This window comes from Dermacentor andersoni, chromosome 10 (assembly GCF_023375885.2).
Source record: "Dermacentor andersoni chromosome 10, qqDerAnde1_hic_scaffold, whole genome shotgun sequence".
NCBI lineage: Eukaryota > Metazoa > Arthropoda > Arachnida > Ixodida > Ixodidae > Dermacentor > Dermacentor andersoni.
This window is the reverse complement of record NC_092823.1, coordinates 42,501,927-42,528,101: the sequence shown is the minus strand read 5'-3', so window position 1 is coordinate 42,528,101 and position 26,175 is coordinate 42,501,927. Positions and strand designations below refer to the sequence as shown.

Sequence of the window (26,175 nt, the reverse complement as noted above, 5' to 3'; positions counted from 1 at the left end):
AAACATGCTTCAGAACCGAAAGCTACGTAGAGCAATGACGTCTTTACCCGTAGGTTCTCGATGCCATCCACTTCGATATAAGTGGAAAATATCTGCCGATGAATTCTGCTTATAGCTGAAACTTACGTGCAATTGACACGATTGAAAGTATATAGGGCTGCCATCGCCACGCGCTTACGTGTCATCGCAATCTCGCGTCCAGCCAGTTGGCCGACGGTTGTTTTCTTACAAAACATGGCCTCAGCCTCAGTTTTCGTATGGAAAGGAGATTAGAGGCCTCTCACCGCGTCTAGGAAATGTCCGGCGCGTTCCCTTTATAGCTTTATATGCTCCCCCGAGTCTGTTCGCTTGCGCTAAGGTCAGAGGTTAGGATTAACGCAGCGGCTCGCGGAGAAGGGATAATCTCTCGCGAGCCGGCTTTACCATCGTCTGCAAGTTCCGGACCCACGGCCCGTCTCGGCGTTGTGGTGACGCAGAATGTGACGTCATTTTCGGCACGTTTTCGTCGCTGCTGCCAAACCCCGGGCGTGACTTCTGTCGGCGTGTGTCCATATTTACCCTGTTGCAGGGGCTGGAAAACTAAAAAACAAACTGTGGGATGAAATTTTATTTACTGATGTTCATGCCGGTAATGGCTATTGCAGCCAAGGATATAGCGGTTTGTCTAGGAGGGGCTACAAAACGTTTGCGGGAAGAAAAAGAAAATAAAGGCTACGAAGAACCTTGTTTACTCGAAAAACAATAAAAATCATATGTAAGATCAATGCCCGAGGGAATCGCCTAGGTAAGTTTTTTTCGAGTGACACTCATGCGTTACGGGATAAATTTACTATTTCTTTAAACAAACAATGTATTTAAATAGTGGCCTATAGGCATTTACCGCGTCAAACGTAACTTAATAATGCGTGTTGATTTATTCGGATAAATTTCAGAAAAATATATTACGTGTTGCTGGGCTACCTTGCATATTAATTAGTGAAAGAATTGACTGCTCGAGCAGATAAGAAAATAAAATGAATGCCGATGCAAGAATGGCATGTCGAATTGTTTCATTACATTTTTCTTGTCATCGACTTTGGCGTCATATAGAATATCATGTTGAATGAAGTGCGTCAATGAGCGAGCCTTGCTGCATCAAGGGTGCAAGAAACTGAACTTAACATTACTCTTTACAAATAGGTTTTGTAGCATTTTGTAGCCTTTGATAGCATGTGCATTAGCTCTCCATGATAATGCCCTCATTAAGAGAATTATTTCCGATAAAATTTCATTATAACTGATCCGCAATAGGAATGCGCACTCCGTACCCTTTATGCAAGGATAATGAAGTAGAGTTCAGGCTTCTTACTCATGAGAATTTGAGACTCGTTAAAGTTTGGGAACGTTTCAGTGAAGTCGTCCCAGATATTCGCAGCATATTAAGTTATATATAGGGATGACGAAGTGTAGGCTGGTGGTCTAGCTGAGGTGTAAAAGGAACTTTCATCGATCTTAGAATAAAAAAGAAAGCCAGCATATTTCGAGCGTTATTCGTTGCATAGACAATAGGTTTAACCAAAGTAACATAATAGCATATACAGACATCTAAGTACTAATGCTGACTTACTTCAGAGAGGAACATACTGTTAACATAGTAGTAAAAGTTAAAAGCATCCTTCGTTTACTTATTCTCCTGAGCATGCTTGGTTAAAGTTCGCTGTCATTTGTCAATGCTCAAACTATGCACAGATAACCTAATATGCATAACTTTACCTGAGCAGAGTAGAGATCCAAGTACAGAACCCCGAGAGACATCACAGTCGACCGCAAGTCTACTTGAGTGTTTACTGAAGAGCAAATATTGCTGGCTAAATCGTGGCGATTTCACTAAAAAACAGTTGGCAGTGCTGTTCGGCGCATTTTCTGCGCCAGCCTCTATTTTAGTAAATAACTAAACATAATTCAGGTTTTCTTGCACCATCGCAAACGCTCCCTCTGAATTATCCGGATAGCGTACTGTGCATTACAACAGCTGGTCACTTTTCTTCTTTCTGATACACGAATGTACTGCATATGTTGAAGCCTTGAGGGGGGAGCTGGCCACTATTGGTCCCGTAGAAATATTCCAGGTAACTTCAGTTTCCTCCTGCATACGTCCAACCTTTCCGTAAGCACTCGGGAATTACAACACACTGACCGTAATTCCGAACTTGTTCCTGTGTTTAGACATTTACGTATAATTGCCACCCTCGTGACTATACCCGCAGAGACCAAAAGCGCTTAACAGTGGCACTTTTTCATTCCTCGGCGAAAGCAGCCAGCGGATGCAGGGCGCTGCATTTTATATACAATCGTCACCCTGGTCTTATGGCTAGTATATTGCCGTCTTCCACGAGATTTCCAATTCACAGGAGTCTGTCTCTTCCTTCGCCACGTCTTCCTCTCGAAGAACTGGGCTCGAAAGGGCGGCCGGATATCTCTGGCCACGCTAATCCCGCCGTTTAATCCCAACGCCAAACACGAGCGCAGCCGCAAAACGCGCGGATTCGCGCGCCTTGCTTTGCCGCACTTTTTTTTCTGGCGGCAGAAAGCGAAGGCGGGGGAAAAAAGAGAGCGCCAGGCGCCCTTCCTCCCCATTCTTTCCCCATAGTCCACATATTTTTCCCCCGCAGCACATCCCTCCGGGGCGAGACTCCCGAGATACGGGTAGAGAGCGAGGAGAAAAGCGCGGGTCGCGTCACGTGACCCCCGCGCGAGCCACTCGTGGGCCGCGCGTCTCCTCCCTCGCCGTCCTCTCCCGGGGCGCTGTTGCGCCCGGCGAGACAGCGCTCGGGCGACAGCAGGGCCGACCGCTCAGTCGCTGCTGCTCGGTGCAGACAGGAGCGTTTTTTTTTCGCGCGGAGGACGACATGCCGGACGCGACGACGACGAGTCCGCTGCGATACTGCTGCCGCCGCGACGTGTGACGCACACGCTCCGACCCGACGGAGAAGCAACCCCGTTCGTGCCGCGTCACATCCGACCCGACCCGTGACGTGGTGACGTCACTTCCCGCCCGTACCCCTTGTCCAGGAGTGACGTCACAGACGCGCCCCGACAGGAGTCTGCACGTGAGTTGTTTTGTACGAGCTATTACTTTGGCTGGTTCCTGGCTTCCCACTTAATGATGGGTGCGCTACTTTATTCGCTTTTGATTTGGCTTGTGTGTTTTGCTCTATTATAGGAACTTGCTCGTACTACTTCTAGCGAAGAAAGTACAAGTGAAATAATAAGCTGCTTTCTCTTTATGGTCACCTCAGGATCCCTTGTTTTAGTGCGTTTATTCTATAAGTGGTACTGTTCCAATAGTGAGGCTTCTGTTGGCATAGTAATATGTGTAGCGTGTTTACTGTCGTCGACCACCTGTCTGCATGCTAGGCCGTCAATCTCAAACTGGGTTTATTGTTTGCGCATTCAGTACGCATATAGCCTGTTTGCGCAGTAGCCATAAAATGTTTTAGCTCGAAATTATGAGGATATTTGGTCTAAAAGTCACGTTCTTTTTCCTTCCCGACTACGCTTATTAGTTATCATTCCCGGCTCCGATATAAGCATGCGAAGAGTTGGCCGTATTTGAAAGCTCTACGTTGCACCAAGGTACAGGTTGCGTGAGACAAAATCAAAGAGCGATGCTCTTTCGAGAATGATTGCACTGATAGACTATCAACTCACATGCCAGTCTCTGTAGTGCAGGCAGGGTTATTAAGCACTAAACTACCCGGGCTGTTAGTGTGTTTACCAAGAATATAGATTAAATCTACGTGTCTGCAATTTGGCAAAAGCTTTTATTGAGGACTACAATTTCGAATGAAGCAATTCTGCTCACTCATGGTTCGACCGCGTTCACAATAAACGTGCTGATTTTTCTCGTCGTGTTTTGCGAAACAACACAGAGCGAGGGCGAAAAACAAAAAGAGAGAGCAAATAGAGCAGAATTGTTTAGGATGTGACGTTCAAACGTTCTACGTGTAGTTTACGTTTATCACTTCGCATACTGTTTTTGGGTATCTACGAAGAGGTGTCGATGTCTGTAACAGCAGTCGGCCGCTCCACTACTTCGCCGTGTGGAGGAAGAAAAGGAAACGAATCTTAGAACCTGAGGGTTACAGAGAAATAATTTGAGGAACATTTCGCATGAAAAAATTAGCTGTGGTTTAGCTCGGCTATGCCAGGATATACGTAGCGAGAGCTAAGGCATATCATGGTTAGCCTTGGTTAATCTTGATTCCAAGTCCAGGTTAGTCTGGTTGTCTAGCTATGTTGCGGCGTTTAGCCAGTCATTTGGCGTGCTGTTCGTCTCTTTCCTGGGCGATTCGTTTCCTCTTCATCTCGTGCCGATGTCGATTCCAGGATTCCTCCTGCTTATCAGAATTGTCGCCGTCCATACTGCCGCCTCAACTGTGGTTGTGGCGCACGCGAGCCATCCTTTTCAATCCTCCGACATGTTGTCAGGCATGCGACGCAGCTGGCGAAGCGAGCGGAGGCGAGCGCGACGACGAGGAACGCGGTGTGACGTCATACCAAACGGTGGAGGCGGAAAGGCGCGGCGCTGCGCAGCGGCGGTACACCTGTGGCTCGGTGCTACTAGTGGCGCATGCGCAATAGTGACTAGGGAGCGAGAGAGAGAGAGAAATATCCGCGGCGAGGCGCGCGTTGTGACGTCATGTGCCTCCTCGGAACACCGCCACGGCGAAATCCCAAGTTCGCGGCCAGTAAAGCTTTCGCTTTAAAATTCATATCCTTTGCATTATTGTGGTTGCTCGATTAAAAAATTATGCAAATGCAACGCACATGTCGGGATCTACGTGAGGCGAACCTTTCGTAAGTTACTGAAAGAATGCGATAGATTTGTAAATTTTACAGGTTTGTAAATTTCATTAAAGTGACGTTGCTGTGATCAAAGAGGCGTGCCCATGTGCCGTAGCCTACCCGTGCTACGCAATATGATGAATTTCATATAGGCGTGAATTTGTTCATATATTCTTACTGATTTTACGTGTGCCGACCTCTTATTGAAAAGTCCCGATTGTTGGCATGTTCTATAGTTTGAAAATCGTAATCAACAGTCGACAATGGTCTCAAAAAACCTATAGTTGACGTTTGCACGACGTGCGCCTCCCGCTTCATGGCCAATCCCCCCTCGCCAGTGTGTGCCATAGAATTGAAATCATCGTCATAACGAACGAACGCACACGCTTCTTGGTCGATCACTCGTAGTGTGTGGATGCCGCAGTATGGACTTCACGATCAGCACCAACACGCGGCGTTCGTCTTAAAAGAGCTGCTGAAGTACTAAAGAGCCAAACAGACGACACAAGAAGAGACACGGACGAGCGCTTGTGTCGTCTGTCTGGCGCTTTAGTGCTTCAGTAACATGCACCAACTAGCCCAACAAAATGTTCTGCTGGAATTAAAAGAGCTAGCTGGCGTTGGCGCAATGTCTACAGCCCGCTACTTGGTCGATGTGGGCCGTATGTGCAGTATGTACTGCTCTATGGAAAATCATCGCAATCATAATTACCACGTTGCGACCACCTGAAAGTGCCAGTAGGCGTCAGAGAAGTGCACGTGCGGAAGTCGCTGCGCTTATCGTCGAACGCTGTCATTAGCTTTCGCGGACAGGTTTCTCTCGCCTTTGGAGACTACTAGCCGGAGGACATTGACGCCACACTGTCTCGTCATCGCGGTGATGCTCTGTTGCTCGTGCCAATTGGCAGTTAGAGTTCTAGCATTCCTTTCTCTTTAGCTTCCCGCGCTACGGCACGTTCGGCTTCGCGTTCGTTTTGGACGGCCCCTCTCTGTTCTAAAAATTTCAGGGCTGCGTCTTTCGAGAACAACAAAAAAATTAACTCCTTCACTGAAGCTATTGAGTCCTGCCCCAATCCACTTGCGGATTACGAAAATTGGTGACGGCGCAGGAAAAATCCTGGCAAGCTGGAAAATCGACCCGAATGTCAGCGCTCCAGGAATAGACAGAGCCACAACACAAACATATTTTTTAAAAATTATCTCAATGAAAGATTCTAATTAAGAATAATGAACACCAAAGTACCTTGACGAAACATAAACCCTACAAGTACACACGAGGCACTCTGAAAACTACCTATATACCTAAACACAAAACTAGGTAATGGTTACATAGTATTCTTTGTTCAACTAGCCAACAAGTGGTCCTTAGGAATAGAATGTTCTATGCGACGCCTGAAGCGGTCGACGTCGAGACGGAGTTGCGCAATACGTCGGCCCGCGTAGATCCGACGCGGCGTAGGCGTCGACCTCCGTTGCAAGCGGCGGGGTCGTTGTCCTCCGCCGAGACCAGCACGGCACAGGACGCGTTTCTGGGCCAGTCGGTTGTCGGGCCGCTTGCCGAGGCCAAGTGACTGCGTCTGTGGTACTGGGTAGCGGCCGGTTACTACAGCAGCGTGGGGCTGGACCGGAGCCGCAGAACCCAGACACGGGGACCTAGTCGGGGCTCAGGAACTGGAGCTCTCGCCGACCAACTCTCGGCAGTCCCCTCTCCGGTCCGTGGTCCCTGAAGCTGCCACTTCCCATCTCCAGAGCACAGCTGTAGGTGCTTCTGCCCTGCTCTTCATACACGTCAGCAATGCCAGCTCCTCCACCGTCGTCTCCTTTTACAGCGAAGCTGTATATGGCTAGCCGATTCGTCCGTCCGTCTGTCGCCTGTACGCCGGAAACTCCTCAGGCGCAAACCCATGCGCATGCGCGAAAAAAAGGAGAAAGAGATGCGCGCAATTGGCTGCGCCCGTAGTGACGTCGTTTCTCTCCGTTGCAGCCGAGCGCACGCGCAGGTTTCTTCCGGCTCTGAAAGGGGTAGGCCACGCGTCATACGTAGTCCTGAGGAGCGGGCAGCTTTTGATGAGCAACGCCGCGAGCAGAACCGGGAACGAGCTCGTCTAGGCCGTGCAGAGGCTGCATTCCGGGCACAAGAACCCGCTCGAGCAGCCGAGCGCAAGCAGCAACGGCGTACCGAGGATCCGGCAGCCTGCCAAGCCGTCGTTTAATGAACCGTCGAGATTGACCCAGTGACAGACACCGGGGCCGTACATTTCAGCTTCGCTGGTTAACCAGCGAAGCGGAAACATGCTTGAACGGTGATATTTATTTCTTAATTGTTTTCTCCTCTCCCGCTTCGCGCCCTTTACCTGCTTCTCGAATCACGTGTCCATGCTCCCATTCCCCAACACGGCGTCGTCGTCTTCTTCACATCTGCGCACGTGCTTTGCCAGTGACTCATGACAGCGGACAACACAGGTTACTAGTACCACACATGATTCGAAGTGCCAGCTACAAATAAGACGTGAAAGTCCACTTACTGGTTTATGGCATCTCCGTGCATATGTTTACAACAGACGTTACGGAGTACGAGCCTGGAAAGGTGCAGTTTATCGGTCACTAACCGGCGTATTCAGAAGTGCATGTTAGCTTGAAGCCCCATGCTTGACTTGATCTAAATCAGGCAGGGCGTGATCGTCCCCAAGACGCGCGTTGCGCTTAAGGATAGCAATAGGGGCTTGTTGGTACGGCATATCTTATTTTGTTACAGCGCAAGCATGACACAGACAACAGAAGGCACATCTGACACACACAGCGCTGTGTGTGTCAGATGTGCCTTCTGTTGTCCGTGTCAAGCTTGCGCTGTAACAAAATAAGTTATCTCGTTGCGCTTCCTTCGGCGCATTCACGACAGGCGCCATTTGGATCAAGTCAAGCATGTGCTTCAGTTTTAATAAGCGTTTCTGAATACGCGGGCAAGTTGCTAGGCAGAAGCTTGAATTCGCATCTGCTTTTACAATTCTTACTTCTTGGCAGGAAGCTCATTAAGCTTAGTTCACAAAGGACACATAATAAAAAAATAATAATAATTGAAATTCAGTTCTGCGGTCTTGCCCGCCAAATTACGATTTGATTGTTAGGTACGCCGATGTTGAGGACTTAAATTCTGATGAAGTTTGACTACCTGGAATTCCTTAACGTGCTCCTAAATCTATGTAAACGAGTTTTCTTACTCTTATAGCGTTCATCGATATGCGGCCGCCGCTGTCGGGGTCGCACCCGGCACTTCGCTCTCAGCAGTGCATTTGCTCTTTCTTTCTTCCTTTCCTTCTGTTCTTCTTTCTTTCTTTCCTTTGTAATTTCCTCCTGTCTATGTGGATTTGAGTATTTGTTTGTTTATTTATTTATTTATTTATTTATTTATTTATTTATTTATTTATTTATTTATTTATTTATAACTCCTTACCAACTCAGTTCCCACGGAAAGAACAGCTATTGCCTGTATAACTTACTAATACAGCGTTCCAATTTATTATTTCTTCAAAAGTTGAAATATACTTGTACGAACGACAGCACGGCAAGTTTGACCGGTTGGCACATGCACGGACGACGAAATGGTGCGTTTGAACAGGACCAGAGAACAATTAGAGACGCGTCACGTGGTTTTGTACACATGGTGCAAAAGAAAAAAAAAGAGCACCCTATCATACCTGTCGGTCGTATTCCCACATATCCCGTTCTGTAGTATGCAGTTCCTTCGTCCACATCGTATAAGAAAGCCTGGTCTTTTCAGTTAAGATGCACGCGTGTTCACTACGCTTCTGTCCATTTTTTTTTTTTTTTTCCACTGCAACATGTTTCACTGACCGCAATGCCCTTCAGCTGTACCGGAATAGTTTGCGCGTGCCTCGACGTACATACTGTTGCTGCAGAATTACCGTAGGATACTTTGCGGGTTCAGATTTACGTTTCTACTCCGGTATACAGGCCCCAACTAGAGCTTCCTCGGTATCACATTTTGCCAGCAGCTAGCGTCCGCTGCTGCGAAATGGCGAGGCCTTCGTGCCAAAAGGGTGTACCCGTTCTTGCTATCAGAGCAACGAAACGTGGCACATTATATACGAAGACCCGCGCACGGTCACTGTTTCGCAACTCTTGAGCCGTGTCACGTTTTGTCTCGCTGACAGTGCGAATCCAGTGCAATTTTCCCGGCTATCCATCCTTTTGCGCAACACATGTTTGGTACAGGAGTTACCAGGACAGCGGATCCCGCAGACCGCGAAGCAGGTACGCCCGGGCTACGACATATTTCGAATGTGTCTCCAGTTTTCATTAAACGGCGTCTCTCTCTCTCTGTCTCCCCTTAGCGAACGGTTCGTGCCGTGACGCCATCTTCAAAACGTTTATTATTCCTTATTATTATCCTTATAATTCGTTAACTTGCTCGTGCACGCCGTGAAGCACGAGACATAGCAAGGCGCGTACGAATACACATAACCGGCGCCACAAAACAAACGCTCTACACAAAACTGCATAGATCGAAAGTTTAACAAAAAAAGGAAAGGAAAATGATATGCAGTGCTGTTTGTGAATTGCAATCCCTGGCTGCGAGAGCGTGACCACAACGACGCACTTTCGTTTTCCCTGTGTTGTTACAGTGTCGCATTTTCTTTATTACCCGCCATGGTTGCTCAGTGGCTATGGTGTTGGGCTGCTGAGCACGAGGTCGCGGGCTCGAATGTCGCCCACGGCGGCCGCATCTCGACGGGGGCGAAATGCGAAAACACCCGTGCTCTTAGATTTAGATGCACGTTAAAGAACCCCAGGTGGTCGAAATTTCCGGAGTCCTCTACTACGGCGTGCCTCATAATCAGAAAGTGGTTTTGGGCCGTAACACCCCATAGTTTAAGTAATTTCCTTTATCATCGCGTGCAGCTTTAGTAGCACGGGTGTAGGCCTGGCAAACCTCTCTCGTTTCTATTAAAGGGCGTATTTTTTATTGGAATGAAAATAAAATAAAGAGACGTAGTCACTTTATAATGGTGACGGCTACTCTTTCTCATAGCGTAAACAACAATATGAAAAAATATGTAGGAAAATTAAAAGAAACCACTTCATACGGTCAGAAATCCACAGCACAGTCCTATACGCCCAAGAACATAACAGTAGGAAAGTCAAATGCAAGTTGCGCCACAATGAGTTCGTAAACAAGGTCACAAACACACTCAAACGGCCGTGATGTAGACATCGATGCGCATATAGACAGATGAGGAATTACGCAGTGTTAAAATAATTCACGCACAAAAAAATGTGTAACACGTAATATACAAGCATTAATAATTATAAATAATAGAAGAACGTTATAGTGACGTCGTGTGATTATTCAGCGCAATTCCTAGTATTTGTTAAGGATGTCTGTGTGTTCATAAAAATGTTCAGTGTGTTCAATGCTTTTCGCTGTGCTATTTTCGAAGGCCAGCCACGGGCCCAGCAATTTTGCAAGTAAGAAAGGGCAGTGAGGATCAATGGAGTGTAGCTCTTGTTCTAGCTGCCGTCTTTGCATCTCGTATATGCGGCATTCGAGGAGTAGATGGCGGATATCCTCATCGTCGTGGCCGTTTGATGCGATCTAGGAATTGTTGGGTGTATACTATCCCAAGGCGCAGTCGATGAATTAGTATATCGGTATACTTTTAGAAAGTTGTACATCCAGCTGGTATTTGAGTTGAGGGTCTACTTCGTAGACCTCAGGTGCGTTTGACACCATTCAAGTTGGGCACGTGATGCAAGAAAAAAAAAGCACGTGTTTTTGGGTACCCCAAGCTATAAGTGTACATCGTGATCCCTATGATAGGATCTATTTGATGGAAGCCTTCACATTCACAAAACTGAATGCACCAGAACTGTCATTATCTGGCGCTAGCTCGGAAGCTGTATGCTGCCTTTATGTTCTGATTCCTTCACGGTTCGGCTGTGTTTTCCGTGTAAATTTATTAGTGCAATTTATTTTTTTGATTTAGATCCTTATGAAATTGGAAGTATCTTAAGTGCGGTGAAAGGAAATAAAGAATCTTAACATTAGGACAGCACACCAAGAAATAAAGTCACCACGTACGAAAAAAACTCATTGCAGTGCGGCGTTCCGTGCGCAGAAATCCCCGGAATTCGTCGAGTGTTCAATCCGTATATTAACGTAACGTGCCCTAAATACATTTACTATAAGCACACTTAACGACCCATTGTACGAGGGGCAGTCAGACGAAAACTATAAATTAATTTTCTTAAATAACTTATTGAACCAATGAGAAAAACGCACTGAAGCATCACTTCTTTATATCTAATCTGACTCGCACTCAGTATGGGTTGCCAACGCTTGCAAAATGTCTCAGTTCTGCTGAAAGAAAAAAAAACATTTCGTTTGGCGGCCCAACCTGTCATGCACAGCTCGGTGTAACCACTTCCTCTGATCAAACGTCTTTCCTCCGTTGCCTCTTGAGCGGTTCAAAGATGTTACAACCACTCAGTGCAACATCTAGTGAGCAAGGATACTTTGTCAGGCATTCGAAGTGAAGGTCTCGAATGGTTGCACCTGTTGCTCGGGCAGTATAAGTACAATCATTGCCACTGCTCTGGCGTCCTAAAATCGACGTCCTTGGCCAGGTTGACGAGCTTCTTTCACAGATGTCAAACGAGTTGGGAATGTTTCTACTTCATTCGTGCACGTATTGCTGTGGCAGACTTGAAATAATGTACTTGACTTGCATTCTTCGATGAGCGTCCATTATTTTTTGCCTTTTTTTCACTTGCCAAATATATGATAACAGAAGCTATTGTTGTTTGGTGCATGTCTCAAACGAGGCGACCATCTTTACACTGAGACCGCGACGACTTTCTGTTCAGGTTCACGCTGCTGTCACCTACCAAGTATTTATTTTTACAGTCCTAGCAACAATGTTGCCGATTGACAGGCTAGTGGTACGAAATGTGAAGATTATATGCAAATTTAATCTCATTTTTTTATTTGACTAGGCAAATAGACTGGAGCGCTCAGTGACAAAGTTCTACTAAAGTAATTGCTTAAACTTCGCTTTCACAAAATGCAGTTTTCTTAGTGGACCAAGAATACCCAGCGTATCAGTGTTGGCACGCTGAGCTCCATGCCACAACATTCAGATTTAAGCGCCCAAAATTTATCGCACACCTTCGTTCTTGATAGACTTGAGCGACTTGTGAGTTGCGCATGATTCCGGAAACTAATTACAAGTAGGTTAATTACAATACCAATTACGGTTCCACTCAAACAACATTTAATTGCTTTTTTTCTTCAAATGGCCTTTCCGCAACCGTTTTCCCTCATGTGGAACTGTGTTACTACATTACAAGGGTAACGCATGCGGTATAGTGAATCTGCCATCAGTGAAGGAAACGGCCACATACAAGAACGCTTAAGCCTGCTGTTTACATATTTTCACAAAAAGAAATATTGGGTGCAGGCGGAAAGAAAGGGAGGGCGGGGGAGGGGGTGCCGGTCAACATGTTGACTGAGTGATTGCTAGCGTACTGTATATACGTCCTGTATACCGGACAGGCCAGCAAGAGGAGGGCGTTGCCTTGTTGCACGTATAGCAGGGGAGTAACCGGCGAATAAGAGGACAAGGCAGCGGCCAGGCTTTCAGCTCGTCTCATGAATCACAGGACCCACCGCGTGGTTTTAGGCTTAGACATGACAGGACACGTGTGGTTCCTGCGCGAAAGGCACGACAAAAACACACGAAAAAGAAAAAAGACTGACGAAGCTGGCTTGCTATTTGCATATTGCCGAGGCCGTCACGGGCTTAACGATGTCCGCGCGCCGCCCCACCTTTTCTGCGTTGTTTATTTTTTCTGGATGGTGGAAACCGTGCCAGCGATGTGGCCCGCCGGGCCGCTCGTCGGGGGTCGCATTGAATGTCGCGTCGTATTGATTTCAGCTGGGCCGACCGGTTTGGGAACCGCGGCGCCTTTCACCCCCCACCTCTTCCGCTTTCTTTTATTAGCGTTGCTCGCGTTTAACGATGTTCGCTTCGCTTCCATACCGGGATCGAATTGGCTTTCTCGGAAGCATGATTGGAATATAACGCTCGCGCTAGTTTTTGGGCTCCGCAGATGATGGCCGCGGGTTAATACGGCAATTCTATTTTAATTCTTTTTTCCTTTTCGGGCTTCGTCCTTTGGTCTCGGCGGCGATTCACCTAATATGTCACCTCGATTGGGCGATGTGGAATGCAAATTGCAACAAAGAAATACAACCGAATGAAAGGATCGAATGGCTGCTGTACGGGCTGAACAGTTTTCAAATTTTGCATTTCTGAAAAATCCCCATAGGCACACAGCATAATTCTTGTCCTTGAGCCGGGTTATTCGAAGAAGCGGACATTACCAACACAAGAACTCGAAACAGATATTCAACTACTTACTGAAAAGTCATTAACTTCTTAATTAAGTTATCGATTGCACATATTGCAAATTACGAGTTGCAGCCAGTAAGTTTCCAGGACGTGCCTACTTTAAATTAATTTCCAGCATGACACTTGTCTCGGGCTATATTTCCCGATGTTTGGCGCAAAGTACGCGGGCGTTCCGGTTACTTTTGTGCTTAATTGCATAAAATAGGATTTTGTTAAACAAAAGTAGGTGCAAGAACAGTGCATTTTCACGGCGAGTTTGATGGCGCATATCTCCAAATCGGCGTCATTCTGGAAATTCATTCCAAGTGGATACGCCTTGCAAGCTCATCGGCTACAATTCGTAAATTGCAATATGCGCCGAAAAGTTTATTCATTATGAAGTTAATTAGGGATGTTTTTTTGTGGATTCCTTTAATGCGTGTTTCGATTTCGTGTGCAAGTAATGTCTGCCTCTCTGCATAATACAGCTCAAGGATTAGAGCTCAAGGATCTGCAACATGAGAGTTTTCAAAAATTTGTAAAACTGAGAAATGATCGCCCTGTAGATGGGCGAAGACAAGGGTCGCGCGCACATCCAATAATTGCTAGGAGGTTGTGCGACGACGCCTCTAGAATTAAGTTCCGGTGATGTCAGCACACTACCCATTGGACATATTATTGTTTGTGAAAGGACAGATTGATATAACAAGTGAAAAAAGAAACTAATTCTTCAGTAGCCGTATAAAAACTGACTACTTAGAATTCAGTGCAAAGGAAGTAAAAGAAAAATTACATTGAACATGTTTGCGTCTGGTAGAAAGATATTCCTAGAGTCAATTCATACTTTTTGTAGAGGTTCAGTGCAATCGACATCAGTGATTCGACTTTCTGTAGAGTTATTTAGCGTCGATATGAACTCAATAAGTGTTCTATAGGAACCCAAATTGATTTAAGTGTGTAGTTCGAGAAACGAGCCGGAAGAATAGGGATATCCGAAGGGCTCGATTTTTTGTTAGTAACAATCATACGAGCTGAGGGACAATGAAACTAGACAAAGCATAGAAGAAAGATAATTGGCTTGTTTAATAAGAGAATATGGAAATAATGAGGTCAGTGAAGGTCAACTAAAAGATAATTTCAAGGTATTGCTGGCATCTAGCGACAGATAACTTCAAGGGACAGTTCTAGGAATAACTGGCTTTGGAGATGTTGTTGCTGACAAAAAAAGAAAAAGACAATCTGTAGGTAATACAAAAGGACAGACTGGTGGGCTAGTTGGTATGGCATCATTTACCCAGTAGCGCAGAAATACATGGAGATCGTCAATCTGCTTCTGCGCCATGGTATAAATGTAGGCGATCCACACGGACCTCAAGCCCACTAATCAGTTAAAACCGAAGAGACGTTTAACCTCCGCCTCCCAGCTTCTTGACGTGAATGACCAAGTCTCGACACTTATGCGAGGAACATGCGTGAGAGAAAACGACAAAATCACTGATGCGACGAGTCGGATCAACGAGTTCCATAGCCATTCCGACAGCAATGCAGCAAATCCTTAAACAAGAGCTTCCACCAGGTTACATAGCGCGAGCAGCCGTCTGCCCATTCCCCTCCCCACGTGTAGGATAGCAAACTGGACTCAGTCTGGTTAATCTCCCTGCCTTTGCCTTCTTCCCTTCCCTCTCCCTCTCTCTCTTACAGAACTACGCACACACCGCCACCCACCCACGTCGGGGAGCTCGAGTTTGACATTTAGCGAGCGTAACGCGTTAAAGATGTCTCAACATTTTTTTTTCTTTCCCCGAGCAACGAAGCCAGGCCTTCGATTCGCGTGAACTTGGATTCCCTTCGGTTTGTTCCCGGGCGACCATCTTTTCTTGTGTTACTCGTTAATCGGTTGCTCCATGGAAACGGAAAAGTGTGAATCTGGTCCCGTTGGCCAATGGCAGCTCGTTCGCGCGTTGTCGTGGGAGACGCGTCGTTCGTTTTAAATGTCACCACGTCCGAAGTCGAGGCATCTGCTCTCTTCTCGTTAGTGCTCGGACTCGTGTGACAGACCGCGTGTGAAACTTTCTCAATCAAATCCGTTTCTCAGCTTTCCTTGTGTTTGTTTCGTTTTTTTGTAGCGAAGGTTTCGTCGCAACACTTTATTGCAGACGCCTACGCACTACAGCACTTAGACGTTCCATTCCTGTCGCAAGTAAGGGCGCTGGTTCAGCTTCATCTCCTGTGATTAGGTTTTGCGTCATGCTTATGAATTGGCAAAGCAAAATGCTTAAAATTACGAAGTCGAAGTTTCGTCATAGTCCAAAAAGTTTCACAAGAAGTTTCCTCGTGTATACGAAGATTACACGTTGTGTACTAGCGCCTTCGATGAACGTGTCATATTCTTTTTTTTTTCTGTACTATTTTTTTTTTGAAAGCTGAACTTTGTCTTGTCATGGCCCCCTTTCTCTGCATGCGGAAATTTCGTTTATTAAGGACGGTTGCTTCACGCAGAGAACGTGACAAATCTACACGATCAAAGTAGGTTAGGTTAGTACCGAATCCGCTTCGCTGATTAGTTCTGCAAGTTAAATAACGCGCTTTGGTGAGCTGGTTAGAAATCGACCTGCACTAAAAAAGGGACTAAATAGAAGGACGCGAAACGGAGCTCCGCAACTCATTTCATTCAATGGTAAACAGAGTGTGACAGAATCAATTTGTCGATGCAAAGTACAGAGTAATGCGGACGCGAAACTACCACATGTGCCTCACGTCAGGCGAAGTAACTACACAAACCTAATGATTCAGGGTACATAGACAGATGTGATAGTTTGGGTGAAGGCGAAATGGTCGCGTTTGTTTGGAATGCACGAACACGCGATACAAGAAGCGGCACTTATCAAGACGCAGCGTGAATATTAGTACAGGACACTGAGCAATGACAAAACCAGAACAGCTCATTAAGCAGCGACAGTTGTTGACATTGTACCACCCGCAGACGTTCTGTGGGTGTACGGACGTTATTTATTGATTTTCTTTACTGGATAGACTTACCTGCAACGCTTTCACCTGTCCCAGCGGAACTTCACAGTGATAACACAGATATTACTATGCGTTTTTCAGTTAATTATTCCTATACAAACTTGTATAAGCCTGATGCAATAATGAAAAGACGCTAACGACTGATACAAACGTTTATTTTAAGTATACTCTAATTAGGGCGTAAAAATGTAGTGACTTCCGAACAAAAATATAACGCTTGAACTTGCCGAGCTGTTCACGCGCTAATTGTTCACTTGGAAGCAGCGTTGCCATAACATTTTGAAGCGGGTCGCTGAAGTGGTACGAAAAAGTCGCTAAATTTCCGCTAAATTTTGCTACGATGTCGCTAAAATTGTCCCTGATGCATTCAAATAAATGTTAGGTGACTAAGCGATTTGGAGCACTATAACGTACGCTACCGTTCATTTACCGAAATCATTTACCGAGACGCCTCACGTTTGTCTAGGGCTCGCGCGACTGAGGAAGAAACAGTGAATTTACAAGCAGTGAATAGTGACGTTTACCTTAAGTATTCTACTCAAATAGTAACGGGCGATGATAGCTGAAATTCGTGATTTACCCTGAAATGGCGACGTTCCAAATGCAACACAATTTAACAGAACACAAGAAGTCTCATTTCCCTAGCACGCAAAGGCACTTGGTTGACAATATCCCTGAAGATATTGCAGTTCCCGGTGCTCCTGAAAAATACAGCGAAATTCTGCACATGGTCGCACGTTAACGTGGTGATGACGATTACGTGACCGTCCTGCAGGTCATAATACGCTAGGCTCCCACCTCTTGGTAAGCCTGACAGTTCTTCGCAGTACTGATTTCTCTAAAAGCACATGCAACAAGGAAGCAGGGTGTTCAGGATGATATTAACGACCGCAGGCGGTCTTATGTGGGCGGCTTTCTACAGTCGATCTCTCTTTTATGCGCCTCCTGCGTTTTAAACCTTACAACAAAATTTGTAAATGTCCACCACTCGAACGTATCTAGTGAAAGGGCAGAACCCGGAGATTTAAGACCCATTAAACTCAGTTTCATAAAACAAAAAAGAGATCGAAAAACCATGAATTTTGTGAGCACACTGTGAATCCCGGGAAGGTACCCATCGTTTTATCATGGTCACAGACTCTATGTGTCATGCAGCCAATTTCTGACATGTAGATTTTGAATAAAGCAGTGCGTTCTAGAAGGCTGTTCAGAAGCAACTTTGGTCAATTCGCTAACCACTCTAAATGTCGCTAAAGTGTTGCCACTTCATCTGTCACATCGGGAAAAAAGGTAACCAATCGCTAAATAACCATAACTTGTCGCTGAGCATTAAATAAATCACTAAATCTAGCCACAAGATTGCTAAAATAGTAACACTGCTTGCAACCTGATCTGCAACGTACATAACATGATGCTTTTTAGTGCAAAAACTCGAAAAAAAAGGGAACAGAGAGAGGCAAAAGGAAAGGAAAGACGAGATTTTTCGAGTTTTGCGCTAAAAAGCATTATGTTAAGTAAACGCCAACTCTCTTGATATTTCTCTTCCAAATCGACTTTGACTCATATCCTACTGCTTGCAGGGGTCAAAACATTGCTTGTAATTTATCCACTGAAGAAAGCCATAAGTAAGAAAGCTCATTTGAGAAAGAAAACGACATAAGGAAATTATAGATTAGACATGCGCAGAGATAAACGCAGTATGAAAAATGTTGGCTATCTGCAGACACATGCTCGTACGAACACTTGAGCCAACTATTATTTCAAGAGCCCAGCAGCTGTGGCTTTGCACTTCGGAGCTCGAGGTAACAAGTTCGATCCCGGCCGCATTCTGATGCCGCCGAAATGCAAATACGCTCGTGCGTTTAGACTGACATAACTGTATCCTAAGAAACCCGGGTCGTCGAAATTATTTTGTAGTGCTCAACTTATACGGCGGGCCTCATAATGAAATCGCGGTTTTGGCACGTAAAGCCTTATCAAATATTTGTTTTTAAATACTTTACTCTATACACTAGGGAGCACACAGTATTATATAAACGATCATTCACTCTCTCCCGTGCTTTAAGAGGCCAACACCATCACGCCCCGCCTATGACATCATAGACCCACGCTGCGGCCGACAGGCGCCTGCGATTGCGTTGACGCAAGCCATTAGGCTAAGAATAGGCGGCAGCCAATGTCTGCGCTGGACTTATCAGTGGAGGTAGCTGGCCAAGGGTACACGCCACTTAAAAAGGAAAAATCCTTCGCGAATTCGTTCCCCGATTACCAGTGAACCGGGAATGGGGTTTAAGGGACGCATTGGGGGAACCTGCGCTTTGCCACAGCAATCGCCGCCGTCGTATCACCGGTGTCACTCTCCTCCCCATATATAGGGAAGTGCGCTCCGCGAGGGGCGACCAAGTGCCCTTCCATTAGGCACGTGCCCCGCCACGCCGGCACTGAAGCCGGGCCCACTCGGTGACGGAAACCCGCGCGCTCACGGTCACGTCTCGGCGGGCCGATGAAAAAGTTCCTTATGTCACGTTTCCGCCGTCCCATTGTGCAAAAAGCGGTCGTCGTCGTCGGCAAGCGGTGCAGTGCTTGGTGGTGAATGGAGTGCTCGCGGAGTGCTTCCTCTACAGGCTTTTTCATTTTTCTTTTTTGTGCGCGTTCTCGCTTAGGCTTTATTATGGCACCGTTTATGCGCGATCGTTTTGCTTCTCCCCTCGTTGCGCGTTCACTTTCTTTCTTTTATTTTTTGCTTGCTGAGGTTTTGTAACTTTTGGCGGTGGCGCCTAACCGGGATTGAGTACGGACGTGCCTGTAGCGCGGAGTTTCCGTTCAAGGTTGGCATGTCCGAGAGGTGAGTGCGTTGGGCAAAAGAGAAAGCACATACTCCTCCTTAAATGCGTGCAGTGTTCTCAAAATGTTGAAAGGCGCCGTGGAACGGCTTGAGTTGTGATTCAGGACGCGATAAGACTTTCTTGCGCAGTGACACGGTTGCGCCACTTACTCCCCCCCCCCCCTCCCCTCTTTTTTCGTGTGTGCTCAGTGATAACCCTTAAAGTTAGAGACAAAGCTGTCAGAGCTAAGTAGCTGTGTTAGGAAATAAGATTAATGTTGTCAGAATAGCCCACCCCGTGAGATTTCACCGTAACACGAAATTGTGACCCGCTGAGTCGCGTAGGCAGACTCGATGCGGAGGCTGCTATTACTTCGGTGCATGTATTTTGTACTACGGAAAATAAGCCCAGGTTTGGGGTCTGGGGACACACCGAGATGTGCGCACGCCGGAACTTCCAGCTGTGGTTACTTCGATGCAAGAAACTTATCATTAGGGCGTTGCCACAGTGAAGTCCTTCGAGTTCAATGCAAGTGCACCTCTACGCGACAGTCGATCTCCTGGCTTCCCGAAACGGGTTTTCGGCGCGTTGGCTTTACTCAGGTTTAGAAAAAAAAAAAAACAAAGAAAGAAGTATGTGTTGCAAACGGCAAGAGAGAGAGAGGTCACTTTATTCTACGATAAAAGAAATGCATCTGCGCCCTCAGTCCAGTTCGTCGCTTGCGGCACGCTTCAGCGCTAGGCCGATCGAGTCCCCAAAGAAGGGTTGGTCATGAAGGCTAGTTGCGGTGGTCAGCCTGCCGGCGGAAGGGATAGGTAGGAGAGGTGAGGGTTTAGGTAAGAGGAGTAGTCTTGGATGGAATTGCCATACGATGTGCGATACGTTGGGAGGATAAACACCACAGTGGCTACAGTGAGGGTGGTCTTCAGCAAGAAGGCCTTCGAAGAGGTGCTTGCGTGCTGCAGCGAGCGGGGTGTTCGTCTGAGCTTGTCGGATGAATGTCCCCCGCTGCCTTGCAATGTCTTGGCGTAGCTATAGTGTACACCCTGCGCTCGTTCCTAAGTGGGTCCAAGTGTGGTGGAGGCGTTGGCAAGACGGATAGATTTGGTCGGGGGATGTCGGGGGCCTGGAGCATCATATAGCAGGCAAGCTGATCAGCTCGCTCGTTTCCCAACATCCCCTCACGACCTGCAATCCAAACACTTTCTTGTTGTCGATGAAGACATTCTTGTAGCTGTTTTGTGACATGTTTAGGTAAGTCGTCATGAACTACTTTTCTACATGCTGACATTGAATAAATAAGTGTAGTGGGTGTAGTGAAAAGTGTCACTGCGAGATATATTGCTGCTACTACCGCTTGCATGGTTCCGCTGTGGTCATATCAATGTTTGAAATTAGTTCACTGTTTATCGTACGAAGGGTGTGATCCACCACCACTACAGCAATGCCTTCGTCTTGGACGCTAGCATCTGTATCGTAATATGCACGACGTGGGTTGCGCCCTGTGTGTCTTGGGAAGTATGCTATATTCTCCGTGTCCGCCTAGCCTTATTTATCACAGTTGCTCGTGCCATGAGGAGTGGGTAGGTTTCGAGGAGTGACGATGTGGTTGGCACGCGCAAAAAGGGGGCAAAGCTTTCTTCGTTGCTGGTGCTTGGCTGAGCCCAGGTGTTCATTGTGTGATCGCCTCACCTATCGCGGCATTTCGATGTTGCGACGCGACTGTACGTTCCATGCAGCGCGACTCCAGCGCAACCTGCTGAAATATGAGTGGCGAGACTAATTGGTATCCATTGATTCATTCAATTGGTTTATCGGTTGCGTAATGACAGAATGTGAAGCTGTTGCACGTACATTAAACACAAAAAAAAGAGACTTCGCCCCGAACTAATAGTCTCGCTTAAACTGGAATATCGATTCGGCTTTGTTCTCCAAGTCGAGCTGGTTTCTTTTCTTTTTTTTTAAATATCGCCATGAAAAGGAGCAGAAAGTCGCGGTTCATTTCGCTGCATTTAGCTGAACGTTGCCCTCCTTTGTGGCTAGACAAAATTTTGCCAAGGCATGCGCTTTTATGAAACAGCACTCGTCCCCGTGTCTCTACGGTAGCGTTCAAATAAACCCGGTTATGCTCTCTCTCACTAAATTCGCGCAGTAATTCACTGAAAATGAGGGCGAATTGTCAGTGCTGTTAGGAAACACGGTGCTCGGAACACGGTGTACACGAAACAAAGGAATTGTTACTTTGGGAGATGAATAAGATCACACAAAGAAATGCTTAAAATATTCCGCAGCACCTTGAGGTAGCGTGAGCTCAATATGCTTATTACTCGTTACGGTTAATGAGAGATTAGTGTGGACAGATCACATAAGTCCCAAATCCGCTAAAGCGTCCCGCGCCATAGGTGCAATGGAGGAAAGATGTCTGTTACAATTGCTGCTGAAGAAACTGTACTTTGCCTCAGTACCATCTCACCTACACTATACTGCCCTGTTGGTTTGAGGTATAACATAGCTCGCACAAAGCTAACCACGCTTCATACGCTTCGAAGAAGGGCGATAAAGAATATGCACTAGCAGTGCATATGGAGCCCAGTCACAGTACCGGCAAAAGTTGGTCGCACAAACTATCTGTAAATTAATGACTGTGCGGTTAGCTCTCGTTGCGGATCACGTTCTTAATAACACTGACACGATCTACGAAAGCGCCTCAAGTTTTCCACATCCTTCGTCATTCTGCCTACGGAAATGATAACGCGAGGAATAATTATGGCCATCAAACAATCTATTATGCAACGGCACATTTCCCAAGTAATAATAAACTCCGAGAACTGGGAAGAAACTGTGTATGAGGAAGTTCTGAAAAAGATCACCAACTTACTACAATATTTTTCTTCGGTGGACTTGCAGGGCCCACGAGGCCCCCATATTCTTTCTATTATTGGTTATGCATCTATAACAGCCGTCATGTTTCGTAGTGTATGTATATATATATATATATATTTCGTATTCATCTCCTTCATATGATTGTACGTTTCATTAATGTGCCATTGAAATGCAAAGTGTCTGCTGTCACTCGTTCAAGTGCGAAACATAGTGTTGTGGCGTAGAGATGGCCTAGTCAGGCACTGTCACCTTTTGACCTTCTCCCCTTAAGTGTGTGGACAGTCGCACGTGCATAAACTTTAATTTCAGCTTCACTGTTAAACTACATGGTATTTGCTAATGAAACGACGCATCGTTATGGGAGCTTGAGCAACACCCACGGCATTCGTGGGCCTTATATACAGAGGAGCCTGCTCAGGGTTATTGTTCGCACTTGTGGCTGTATTTTGTTGTACGCGCAGGTATATTTTTCCGAAAAGGCTTTTACTACACTGCGCCGTTTACAGTGATGCGCTGTTCACTTTGGCTTCGTTTGCATAAGCTCCCCACAAGCGGGTCGAATCATAAGTCGAGCTGGCCCAGCCCGAGCCGACCGCGTTTGCATGCAGTGGGTTGTGTGACTCGGCCCGACTTCATTGTGAAGTTAGCTTTTCTCTTTCTGCCAATGAGCTATGGGGGGGGGGATGTCGAGTTGCTTTGTCAAACTGCCGATGAGATAGCTTTTACTACGGCCCTCGGCGCCTTCTTATATGAAGGGAGGCAGGGAGTCTACAGAAAGCCGCCTGAAGGACACTTTGTCCCTTTGACAAAGCGGTAACGATAAACAAGAGGTACTGTCCCTGTCACATGTCCTTACTGCGAAATATTGCATCGTCGGTTCTCGTTAGTGGCCCGCATACAATTGCCCACCCGTGAAGCACCACTTCTACGGGCGCACAGCTTTCCAAACTCGGTTCCTCTTTGTCTATTACCCACTCCTACACTGTTAAGTGATTTAACACCTTAAAAACGAATAAGAGGCAAATTGATCTATAGCTCGCACTCTTACACCCAAAAAAGGTTTAAGGGCGTGGGTCACCAATTTCCTTACAACCTTATTTACTTTTAGGAATGTAAATTAATTTACAATCTATTTCTGTAATATTGCGTGGCTGTGTAAGAAACTGCAATGTCCGAGTATGCATTCCGGGGGCATCTCTGGCTCTGCGTCGCTTTGCTTATTCACGTCATGCTATGATCTTCATTCACAACATCATTGTCATTACCGGCCTACTTTACGTGCATAGCGGGGCGAAGCAAGGCTTCTCGCAGCATTTTAAGGTTACCATTTACCCCTGTCTTCCGTGGGCTGACGTCATGCCATGCCCTAGCTGTAAACGTGACTGAACTGAGTTCTGCACACCTTCAGCTACGTATATTTCCCCGTATTTAGAAACTCAACTACACATAGATGAACTGCAACCACATGTAGCTACCCATTGAATATAGAGGGTTACGGTTCACTTCGTGCCGGAATGAATGGAGAGAATGATAAAGGCATAGGACACAGCCTGCCTTACCGTCATGCTCGTCAAGATGCACAGACTTCTTCGTCGGGTGCGTGCAACGGGAGTATGCACGGAGTGTGCGAGTCCTACTCCCTCTTTACGACCCTCAACCCCTCTAGGCCAAGAGGTGGATTCAATCCTACTCCCCTCTTTACGACGCTCAACCCCTCTACGCCAAGAGGTGGATTCAATCCTACTCGCCTCTTTACGACGCTCAACTCCTTTACGCCAAGAGGTGGGTTCTATCCTACTCCCGTCTTTACCACGCTCAACCCCTCTACGGCAAAAGATGGGTTTAATCCTACTCCCCTCTTTACGACGCTCAACCCCTCTACGCCAAGAGGTGGATTCAATCCTACCCCCCTCTTTACGACGCTCAACTCCTTTACGCCAAGAGGTGGGTTCAATCCTAGTCCCCTCTTTACGACGCTCAACCCCTCTACGCCAAGAGCTGGATTCAATCCTACTCCCCTCTTTACGACGCTCAACTCCTTTACGCCAAGAGGTGGGTTCAATCCTACTCCCCTCTTTACGACGCTCAACCCCTTTACGCCAAGAGGTGGGTTCAATCCTACTCCCGTCTTACCACGCTCAACTCCTCCACGGCAAGAGATGGTTTCAATCCTACTCCCCTTCAGATGACGCTCAACCCCAGTACGCCAAGAGGTGGATTCAATCCTACTAACCTCTTTACGACGCTCAACCCCTCTACGCCAAGAGGTGGAACCAATCCTACACCCTTCTTTACGACGCTCAACACCTCTACACCAAGAGGTGGATTCCCTCCCGTGCCCCTCCGTGTGGGTTGGCCTGACGTGTCCTGACAAGGCCCTCTACCTGGGGACAGCAGTGAAGGGGGATACCTTGGGTGCCTCCAGGCGCGTGCCCCCTCTCCGAGCGCGCGCATCGAGGCACCCTAAGGATGCCCGGATGGTGGAGGGTATAAGAAAGCCAGCGAGCTACCACGTGTGGTCGTTTCTTTGCCCTTGCGTGCAGGTTCACGCACGGTGAACGTTTTTATGTGTTTTTTACTCGGAGTGCGCCGCTCACCCATAACGGTTTGTTAAACTCCTGTTATTTGTTTTTACATCACCTCGTCTTCCCTGCCGAACCCTTTCTTATAGTCAACCTGGTTCAAGTTCCAAGAATACGCAGTCGAAGGTTCACAAAACCCCGTCCTCTTAACAAGAGCTTGTGCTGCCTTGAACACCGCGCACCAAATACCCGACGGAGGTGTGTTTCTCGTTATGGCCACTTAAAGGTGCTTCGTGATGGTACCACCGAAGCTGATCAGAGCGTTAATTAGTCAACAGTCGACATACGCAAGAGACGTTTAGAATATTAATTGCTAAAATTCATTTAAAAATGGAGCTGGGTTTGTTACAGCTGTAGGTAACTCTGTAATATTGACACAGACGGTTTAATAAAAAAGAAATAGAGATTGGAAGAATGCTAGAGTGCACTAGATGTAGTACACCTTGAGTCTAGCTCAAAAAGGTTAGGTGACTATACGTCGCCGCCCTCATTCAAAGGAAGCGTCATTAGAAAACGTCACCTTCACCATCAAATTTATCCAGAGGACCTGCGGAGTGAGACTGCAAAATCTACATATTTAATTCATTTTTAACCATCACCCTCATCCTTAGCATCATCGTCAGCAGCAGCACCACCGCCTCTGCGAGATGATCAATCGAGGCAGCGACTGTGCGAAGCGTCCCAGCTTTCAGCGAATGAACCGAAGGTCCAGTCCAGAACCTCGACTGCCTAAGTCCACGGCAGCCTCCCCTGTGCTGCACGGATCTATCCCCAAATGGAGTATAGGTCACAGAGATCGTTATAATTAGAGACTTTGACGAGCGCCAGTGGAAACTCGCCAGCGGGGAGAAAGAAGCCAGGACAGAGGAAAACAAAGAGAGGAAATAAAAGTGGACCAGCCCAGTGCTGCGAAGGCGGTTCCTCGTTGTGCGACGGAGTGTGGACGTCAGCTATTTTTTTTACATTTTCTCGCTTTCTTTCTTTCTCCTTTCATTTTCTTTTTTTTAGTCCTGCTCTCCACCTCACGCTGTCTTGTTGTGCCCTTACCTGTATCGATCGATGCTGCCGTCGTTAGCTGTTTCCTTTCTCCACTCCCGCTTTCAATCTCTTTTCTGTACTTTGGTACCGCTTGCCTTTCATAACCTGTAACGGCCGTCGATGGGCGTTTTCGGCTTCTCCTGCAGGTATAAAAGGGGGGGCAGGGGGGGGGGGACGTACGGCTTGTTGCTGTTTCCTTCCGCGTCTGCCGTTTCATTTCGATCATCGTCGGGCTGTTGCTAGACGCGCTTGACGCCAGCTCTTGCGAGCTGCTTTTTCTTTTTTTCTTCGTTTTTCTTTTGTTATCTTTTGTTCGTGGGGTGTCCGAGAGATTGAGGCAGTAGCCGAGTGTGCTTTTGGTGTTGGCGGCGCATTCAGGTGTTTTATTACTTTCAGAAGATCATATTATCATTTGGGAGTGCGTTGAAAACGGAACCTGACCAAAAAGCATAAATGATTCACAACACGAGCTCGAGCGCTGCATTTGAACGCGATGGTTTAAGGCGTGTTTCAGACACATTAACTGAGTGCGAGAATCGAATGGCACTCTGCCCGAGGTGACTTTCTGGCGAGGCGTGGTTG

General features: G+C 46.8%; 1 protein-coding gene across 1 annotated transcript in view; it reads left to right on the top strand.

Annotated features, from left to right (window-relative positions):
• The first annotated feature begins 2,855 nt into the window (after positions 1-2,855).
• LOC126546272 (excitatory amino acid transporter-like) overlaps positions 2,856-26,175 on the top strand; it is a 256,126-nt gene continuing 232,806 nt past the window's right edge. Inside the window, exon 1 of the mRNA XM_050194425.3 lies at positions 2,856-3,089. The gene's annotated coding sequence lies outside the window, so the exon portion shown is untranslated. The remainder of the gene's footprint in view (positions 3,090-26,175) is intronic.